The 10000-nt window shown below is 33.6% G+C and overlaps 2 non-coding genes across 2 annotated transcripts in view; both read left to right on the top strand.

Annotated features, from left to right (window-relative positions):
* The window catches only part of LOC119558977, a 3971-nt gene extending 771 nt beyond the window's left edge, over positions 1-3200 (top strand). Inside the window, exon 1 of the ribosomal RNA XR_005220563.1 lies at positions 1-3200. This exon is cut by the window's left edge and continues 771 nt beyond it. This is a non-coding gene — a ribosomal RNA (large subunit ribosomal RNA).
* A 6584-nt stretch (positions 3201-9784) lies between these two features.
* LOC119558974 overlaps positions 9785-10000 on the top strand; it is a 1995-nt gene continuing 1779 nt past the window's right edge. Inside the window, exon 1 of the ribosomal RNA XR_005220560.1 lies at positions 9785-10000. This exon is cut by the window's right edge and continues 1779 nt beyond it. This is a non-coding gene — a ribosomal RNA (small subunit ribosomal RNA).

The following is a 10000-nucleotide window of genomic DNA, read 5'->3' as shown; positions in this document are numbered from 1 at the left end:
CGGGACCCGTCTTGAAACACGGACCAAGGAGTCTAACATATGTGCAAGTTATTGGGATATAAACCTAATAGCGTAATTAACTTGACTAATAATGGGATTAGTTTTTTAACTATTTATAGCTAATTAACACAATCCCGGGGCGTTCTATATAGTTATGTATAATGATATTTATATTATTTATGCCTCTAACTGGAACGTACCTTGAGCATATATGCTGTGACCCGAAAGATGGTGAACTATACTTGATCAGGTTGAAGTCAGGGGAAACCCTGATGGAAGACCGAAACAGTTCTGACGTGCAAATCGATTGTCAGAATTGAGTATAGGGGCGAAAGACCAATCGAACCATCTAGTAGCTGGTTCCTTCCGAAGTTTCCCTCAGGATAGCTGGTGCATTTTAATGTTATATAAAATAATCTTATCTGGTAAAGCGAATGATTAGAGGCCTTAGGGTCGAAACGATCTTAACCTATTCTCAAACTTTAAATGGGTAAGAACCTTAACTTTCTTGATATGAAGTTCAAGGTTATGATATAATGTGCCCAGTGGGCCACTTTTGGTAAGCAGAACTGGCGCTGTGGGATGAACCAAACGTAATGTTACGGTGCCCAAATTAACAACTCATGCAGATACCATGAAAGGCGTTGGTTGCTTAAAACAGCAGGACGGTGATCATGGAAGTCGAAATCCGCTAAGGAGTGTGTAACAACTCACCTGCCGAAGCAACTAGCCCTTAAAATGGATGGCGCTTAAGTTGTATACCTATACATTACCGCTAAAGTAGATGATTTATATTACTTGTGATATAAATTTTGAAACTTTAGTGAGTAGGAAGGTACAATGGTATGCGTAGAAGTGTTTGGCGTAAGCCTGCATGGAGCTGCCATTGGTACAGATCTTGGTGGTAGTAGCAAATAATCGAATGAGACCTTGGAGGACTGAAGTGGAGAAGGGTTTCGTGTGAACAGTGGTTGATCACGAGTTAGTCGGTCCTAAGTTCAAGGCGAAAGCCGAAAATTTTCAAGTAAAACACAAATGCCATACAAATATAATTATATTATATAAATCAAGCTAATTAATATACTTGAATAATTTTGAACGAAAGGGAATACGGTTCCAATTCCGTAACCTGTTGAGTATCCGTTTGTTATTAAATATGGGCCTCGTGCTCATCCTGGCAACAGGAACGACCATAAAGAAGCCGTCGAGAGATATCGGAAGAGTTTTCTTTTCTGTTTTATAGCCGTACTACCATGGAAGTCTTTCGCAGAGAGATATGGTAGATGGGCTAGAAGAGCATGACATATACTGTTGTGTCGATATTTTCTCCTCGGACCTTGAAAATTTATGGTGGGGACACGCAAACTTCTCAACAGGCCGTACCAATATCCGCAGCTGGTCTCCAAGGTGAAGAGTCTCTAGTCGATAGAATAATGTAGGTAAGGGAAGTCGGCAAATTAGATCCGTAACTTCGGGATAAGGATTGGCTCTGAAGATTGAGATAGTCGGGCTTGATTGGGAAACAATAACATGGTTTATGTGCTCGTTCTGGGTAAATAGAGTGTCTGGCATTTATGTTGGTCACTTGTTCCCCGGATAGTTTAGTTACGTAGCCAATTGTGGAACTTTCTTGCTAAAATTTTTAAGAATACTAATTGGGTTAAACCAATTAGTTCTTATTAATTATAACGATTATCAATTAACAATCAATTCAGAACTGGCACGGACTTGGGGAATCCGACTGTCTAATTAAAACAAAGCATTGTGATGGCCCTAGCGGGTGTTGACACAATGTGATTTCTGCCCAGTGCTCTGAATGTCAAAGTGAAGAAATTCAAGTAAGCGCGGGTCAACGGCGGGAGTAACTATGACTCTCTTAAGGTAGCCAAATGCCTCGTCATCTAATTAGTGACGCGCATGAATGGATTAACGAGATTCCTACTGTCCCTATCTACTATCTAGCGAAACCACAGCCAAGGGAACGGGCTTGGAATAATTAGCGGGGAAAGAAGACCCTTTTGAGCTTGACTCTAATCTGGCAGTGTAAGGAGACATAAGAGGTGTAGAATAAGTGGGAGATATTAGACTTCGGTTTGGTATCGCCAATGAAATACCACTACTCTTATTGTTTCCTTACTTACTTGATTAAATGGAACGTGTATCATTTCCTAGCCATTATACGGATATATTTATTATATCTTATGGTATTGGGTTTTGATGCAAGCTTCTTGATCAAAGTATCACGAGTTTGTTATATAATCGCAAACAAATTCTTTAATAAAACGGTGCATTTATGTATTTTTGATTTGAAAATTTGGTATAACTCCAATTACTCAGGTATGATCCAATTCAAGGACATTGCCAGGTAGGGAGTTTGACTGGGGCGGTACATCTCTCAAATAATAACGGAGGTGTCCCAAGGCCAGCTCAGTGCGGACAGAAACCACACATAGAGCAAAAGGGCAAATGCTGACTTGATCTCGGTGTTCAGTACACACAGGGACAGCAAAAGCTCGGCCTATCGATCCTTTTGGTTTAAAGAGTTTTTAACAAGAGGTGTCAGAAAAGTTACCATAGGGATAACTGGCTTGTGGCGGCCAAGCGTTCATAGCGACGTCGCTTTTTGATCCTTCGATGTCGGCTCTTCCTATCATTGTGAAGCAAAATTCACCAAGCGTTGGATTGTTCACCCATGCAAGGGAACGTGAGCTGGGTTTAGACCGTCGTGAGACAGGTTAGTTTTACCCTACTAATGACAAAACGTTGTTGCGACAGCATTCCTGCGTAGTACGAGAGGAACCGCAGGTACGGACCAATGGCACAATACTTGTTCGAGCGAACAGTGGTATGACGCTACGTCCGTTGGATTATGCCTGAACGCCTCTAAGGTCGTATCCGTGCTGGACTGCAATGATAAATAAGGGGCAATTTGCATTGTATGGCTTCTAAACCATTTAAAGTTTATAATTTACTTTATAAACGACAATGGATGTGATGCCAATGTAATTTGTAACATAGTAAATTGGGAGGATCTTTGATCACCTGATGCCGCGCTAGTTACATATAAAAGCATTATTTAATACAATGACAAAGCCTAGAATCAATTGTAAACGACTTTTGTAACAGGCAAGGTGTTGTAAGTGGTTGAGCAGCTGCCATACTGCGATCCACTGAAGCTTATCCTTTGCTTGATGATTCGATAATAAAGATGTTGCAAGCGGGCATAATCATTATGCTTGCTTGCAGCATCGCACGCCACTTTGTTTGTGGTGTGTAAGGTAGGGAAGAAGAAATATAAAAGACCTAAATTGGAAACATCAATATATAAGTAAATATTGAACAAACAAAATGTATCGTCATCTTATTAGTGACGCGATGATAAAGTGGCAAACATATTCCATGTATAAATATTCCTATGGTATTAAAATTCAAGTAAAGAGGACATATATAAAAGTTTGTATATATGGTTCATTCAATGGTAGCAGCGGTTGGTTGGTTGGTGTCTGCTCCTCTTATTGTTCAAAACTTATGTTATGGTAGCAAGTCTATATCGTCATATTATTAGTGACGCGAAAAAGTAGTGGCAAAACATATTCCATGTATAAATAAATATTCCTATGGTATTGAAATTCAAGTAAAGAGGCCATTCAAGTAAAGAGGACTTATATAAATATAAGTATATATAATGGTAGCAGCGCGGTTGGTTGGTTGGTGTGTCTGCTCCTCTTATTGTTCAAAACTTATGTTATGGTAGCAAGACTGTATCGTCATATTATTAGTGACGCGAAAAAGTAGTGGCAAAACATATTCCATGTATAAATATTCCTATGGTATTGAAATTCAACTAAAGAGGACATATAAAATTACTATCAATGGTAGCAGTGGTTGGTTGGTTGGTGGTTGGTTGGCGGCTGCTCCTATTATTGTTCAAGACTTATGTTATGGTAGCAAGTCTGTATCGTCATATTAATTATTAGTGACGCGAAAAAGTAGTGGAAATCATATTCCATGTATAAATAGATTCCTATGGTAATGAAATTTTCAAGTAAAGAGAGGACCATTCAAGTAAGAGGACATATAAAAAGTAAGTATATGTTCCTCCAATGGTAGCAGTGGTTGGTTGGTTGGCGGCTGATCCTCTTATTGTTCAAAACTTATTTTATCAATATGAGTTTGGCAATACAATAAAGAAGACCAATCTAATCCATATAAAACTAAATGTATTATATGGATATGCTTAGGAAACCCATATATTCATAAAAAAAAATTATGTATAGAAAATTATACATATATCTTTTATATAAATGAATCGTATGGATATCGCCTTATGGTAGGTATAATAACTTTTTAAGGCATAATAATGTATAATATAGAAAATATACATTGAAATATAAATGCATTTTTATAGATATGGCGGCATATAAGTGCCATATACACAAGAATAAATAATAGAATTTACCAATATATAATTAAAATGAGATATATAAACCTAGTGAGGGGCTGCACTAGTATATGAATCGTATGGATATGGCTTATAGGTATAATACCTATAAGGCATAATAATGTATAATATAATAAATATAAATTAAGATATGAATGAATTATATAAATATGGCATAGAAATGCCATATACATACATAAGAATAAATGGTAGAATTTACCCATATATCACTGAAACACGATATATAAACCTAATGATAGCTGGCACTAGTACTGTAAACATGCACGCAATAGTGCGTGGGGTAAAAAACTACTATAGGGAGGTGGTCGTTGGCGGGCCCCTCCTCGTATTGGTCAAAACTTATGTTATGCATATGAATTTGTCAATACTATATAGAACGCCAAGCATATCCATATAAACTATGGATATGCATAGAAATCCATACAAAAGTAAAAAAAAATTATGTATAGAAAAATATACATATATTTATATAAGTGAATCGTATGGATATGGCTTATAGGTATAATACCTATAAGGCATAATAATGTATAACAAGTAAATATACATTGAAATGTGAATGCATTGTATGGATATGGCATATAAATGCCATATATATAGAAATAAATTGTATATCAATGATATAACAATTATAAACCTAGTGAGGGGCGGCACTAGTGAATGAATCGTATGGATATGGCTTATAGGTATAATACCTATAAGGCATAATAATGTATAATATAATAAATATACATTAAGATATGAATGGATTGTATAAATATGGCATAGAAATGCCATATACATAAGAATAAATGGTAGAATTTACCCATATATCACTGAAACACGATATATAAACCTAGTGATAGCTGGCACTAGTACTGTAAACAGGCACGCAATAGTGCGTGGGGTAAAAAACTACTATAGGGAGGTGGTCGTTGGCGGGCCCCTCCTCGTATTGGTCAAAACTTATGTTATGCATATGAATTTGTCAATACTATATAGAACGCCAAGCATATCCATATAAACTATGGATATGCATAGAAATCCATACAAAAGTAAAAAAAAATTATGTATAGAAAAATATACATATATTTATATAAGTGAATCGTATGGATATGGCTTATAGGTATAATACCTATAAGGCATAATAATGTATAACAAGTAAATATACATTGAAATGTGAATGCATTGTATGGATATGGCATATAAATGCCATATATATAGAAATAAATTGTATATCAATGATATAACAATTATAAACCTAGTGAGGGGCGGCACTAGTGAATGAATCGTATGGATATGGCTTATAGGTATAATACCTATAAGGCATAATAATGTATAATATAATAAATATACATTAAGATATGAATGGATTGTATAAATATGGCATAGAAATGCCATATACATAAGAATAAATGGTAGAATTTACCCATATATCACTGAAACACGATATATAAACCTAGTGATAGCTGGCACTAGTACTGTAAACAGGCACGCAATAGTGCGTGGGGTAAAAAACTACTATAGGGAGGTGGTCGTTGGCGGGCCCCTCCTCGTATTGGTCAAAACTTATGTTATGCATATGAATTTGTCAATACTATATAGAACGCCAAGCATATCCATATAAACTATGGATATGCATAGAAAACCATACAAAAGTAAAAAAAAATTATGTATAGAAAAATATACATATATTTATATAAGTGAATCGTATGGATATGGCTTATAGGTATAATACCTATAAGGCATAATAATGTATAACAAGTAAATATACATTGAAATGTGAATGCATTGTATGGATATGGCATATAAATGCCATATATATAGAAATAAATTGTATATCAATGATATAACAATTATAAACCTAGTGAGGGGCGGCACTAGTGAATGAATCGTATGGATATGGCTTATAGGTATAATACCTATAAGGCATAATAATGTATAATATAATAAATATACATTAAGATATGAATGGATTGTATAAATATGGCATAGAAATGCCATATACATAAGAATAAATGGTAGAATTTACCCATATATCACTGAAACACGATATATAAACCTAGTGATAGCTGGCACTAGTACTGTAAACAGGCACGCAATAGTGCGTGGGGTAAAAAACTACTATAGGGAGGTGGTCGTTGGCGGGCCCCTCCTCGTATTGGTCAAAACTTATGTTATGCATATGAATTTGTCAATACTATATAGAACGCCAAGCATATCCATATAAACTATGGATATGCATAGAAAACCATACAAAAGTAAAAAAAAATTATGTATAGAAAAATATACATATATTTATATAAGTGAATCGTATGGATATGGCTTATAGGTATAATACCTATAAGGCATAATAATGTATAACAAGTAAATATACATTGAAATGTGAATGCATTGTATGGATATGGCATATAAATGCCATATATATAGAAATAAATTGTATATCAATGATATAACAATTATAAACCTAGTGAGGGGCGGCACTAGTGAATGAATCGTATGGATATGGCTTATAGGTATAATACCTATAAGGCATAATAATGTATAATATAATAAATATACATTAAGATATGAATGGATTGTATAAATATGGCATAGAAATGCCATATACATAAGAATAAATGGTAGAATTTACCCATATATCACTGAAACACGATATATAAACCTAGTGATAGCTGGCACTAGTACTGTAAACAGGCACGCAATAGTGCGTGGGGTAAAAAACTACTATAGGGAGGTGGTCGTTGGCGGGCCCCTCCTCGTATTGGTCAAAACTTATGTTATGCATATGAATTTGTCAATACTATATAGAACGCCAAGCATATCCATATAAACTATGGATATGCATAGAAATCCATACAAAAGTAAAAAAAAATTATGTATAGAAAAATATACATATATTTATATAAGTGAATCGTATGGATATGGCTTATAGGTATAATACCTATAAGGCATAATAATGTATAACAAGTAAATATACATTGAAATGTGAATGCATTGTATGGATATGGCATATAAATGCCATATATATAGAAATAAATTGTATATCAATGATATAACAATTATAAACCTAGTGAGGGGCGGCACTAGTGAATGAATCGTATGGATATGGCTTATAGGTATAATACCTATAAGGCATAATAATGTATAATATAATAAATATACATTAAGATATGAATGGATTGTATAAATATGGCATAGAAATGCCATATACATAAGAATAAATGGTAGAATTTACCCATATATCACTGAAACACGATATATAAACCTAGTGATAGCTGGCACTAGTACTGTAAACAGGCACGCAATAGTGCGTGGGGTAAAAAACTACTATAGGGAGGTGGTCGTTGGCGGGCCCCTCCTCGTATTGGTCAAAACTTATGTTATGCATATGAATTTGTCAATACTATATAGAACGCCAAGCATATCCATATAAACTATGGATATGCATAGAAAACCATACAAAAGTAAAAAAAAATTATGTATAGAAAAATATACATATATTTATATAAGTGAATCGTATGGATATGGCTTATAGGTATAATACCTATAAGGCATAATAATGTATAACAAGTAAATATACATTGAAATGTGAATGCATTGTATGGATATGGCATATAAATGCCATATATATAGAAATAAATTGTATATCAATGATATAACAATTATAAACCTAGTGAGGGGCGGCACTAGTGAATGAATCGTATGGATATGGCTTATAGGTATAATACCTATAAGGCATAATAATGTATAATATAATAAATATACATTAAGATATGAATGGATTGTATAAATATGGCATAGAAATGCCATATACATAAGAATAAATGGTAGAATTTACCCATATATCACTGAAACATGATATATAAACCTAGTGATAGCTGGCACTAGTACTGTAAACAGGCACGCAGTAGTGCGTGGGGTAAAAAACTACTATAGGGAGGTGGTCGTTGGCGGGCCCCTCCTCGTATTGGTCAAAACTTATGTTATGCGTAAACATATGATTTTGTCAATACTATAAAGAAAACTTGTTTTGTACATACAAAACTAAATGAATTATATGGATATTGAAAAATAAATGGCATTATATCCATATAATGAAAATATACTTGTATTCTCTTATTATAAGAGAGAATACCGTATAGTTGGTTGGCAAAGACAATTGAAAATACCCGAATTGCAGATGATGGGTTCAAAAACTACTATAGGGTGGTGTAGCAAATAATATGAAGATGATATATCCATATAATGGATATACACTAGTATTCTCTTATTATAATAGAGAATACCATATAAATGGTTGGCAAAGACAATTGAAAATACCCGAATTGAAGTTGACGGGTTCAAAAACTATTATAGGGTGATGTAGCAAATAAAATAATGAAGATATATCCATATAATGGAATTATATGTGTATTCTCTTATTATATGAGAGAGTACCAAACGGTTGATTGGCAAAGACAATTGAAAATACCCGAATTAAAGATATTGGGTCCAAAAACTACTATAGGATGGTCAATGGGCCGGCCATCTACTATTGACGTGACAAAATACTGTCTGTCGGTAGAGAAGATATTAATCCGTCAAATTTGTTTCTTTATTCATTTATGAATATGAGACTTGGCTCCACGGTTAATATTTTAAGCCCAAAGATAATAATGTTGAAACAAAGGCCAAGGTTTCTATTATACATAGAATAACAAATTGTTTCCGAACTTTATCGTTAATCCAAATAAATAATTACAATTGAGGCAGGCTAATAATGATATATATTTTGTATTGATAATCTTGATATATATGTATATTGGTCTGCCATTATCACATACTGAGTTATGTGATAATTCCCTGCGGGGATAAATTAAAAGAGGTGTCCCTATATTAAAAGAAAATAATATATATATATATTATTTTTTCTAACGTACATATCATATATGCGCTCGGTTTTATATTATATATTACCAAAGAGTCTTATATGAATATATACAGATAAATTTTAAATTTATCATCAAAATACAAATGATTTAATTCAATATTTTATATTGGTTAAACAAAAATTGTACATGTGTGGATACAATAATGACGTATGTCGAACAAAAAAGATATTTTAGAATGAAATATGCAAATATAAAGAAAATTATTACGTATTACGAAAAAAAATATTGTGTTTTTAACATCAATAATTAAAAAACTTGTTATTATTAGTGGCGGAACAAGTATATATTGTGAAAACAACAAACGTATACGAATGCTATATAAAAATGGCCGTATTTCGATAGAAAACAATCTATAAAATTTATATTGCTAATTTCTATTCAAAAATATGAATGAAATATGAATAAAAACATTATTCTGGTTGATCCTGCCAGTAGTTATATGCTTGTCTCAAAGATTAAGCCATGCATGTCTAAGTACACACGAATTAAAAGTGAAACCGCAAAAGGCTCATTATATCAGTTATGGTTCCTTAGATCGTTAACAGTTACTTGGATAACTGTGGTAATTCTAGAGCTAATACATGCAATTAAAACATGAACCTTATGGGACATGTGCTTTTATTAGGCT

Source organism: Drosophila subpulchrella, unplaced genomic scaffold (genome assembly GCF_014743375.2).
Source record: "Drosophila subpulchrella strain 33 F10 #4 breed RU33 unplaced genomic scaffold, RU_Dsub_v1.1 Primary Assembly Seq153, whole genome shotgun sequence".
NCBI classification, from domain to species: domain Eukaryota; kingdom Metazoa; phylum Arthropoda; class Insecta; order Diptera; family Drosophilidae; genus Drosophila; species Drosophila subpulchrella.
This window is presented reverse-complemented; position numbering and strand designations above follow the sequence as displayed.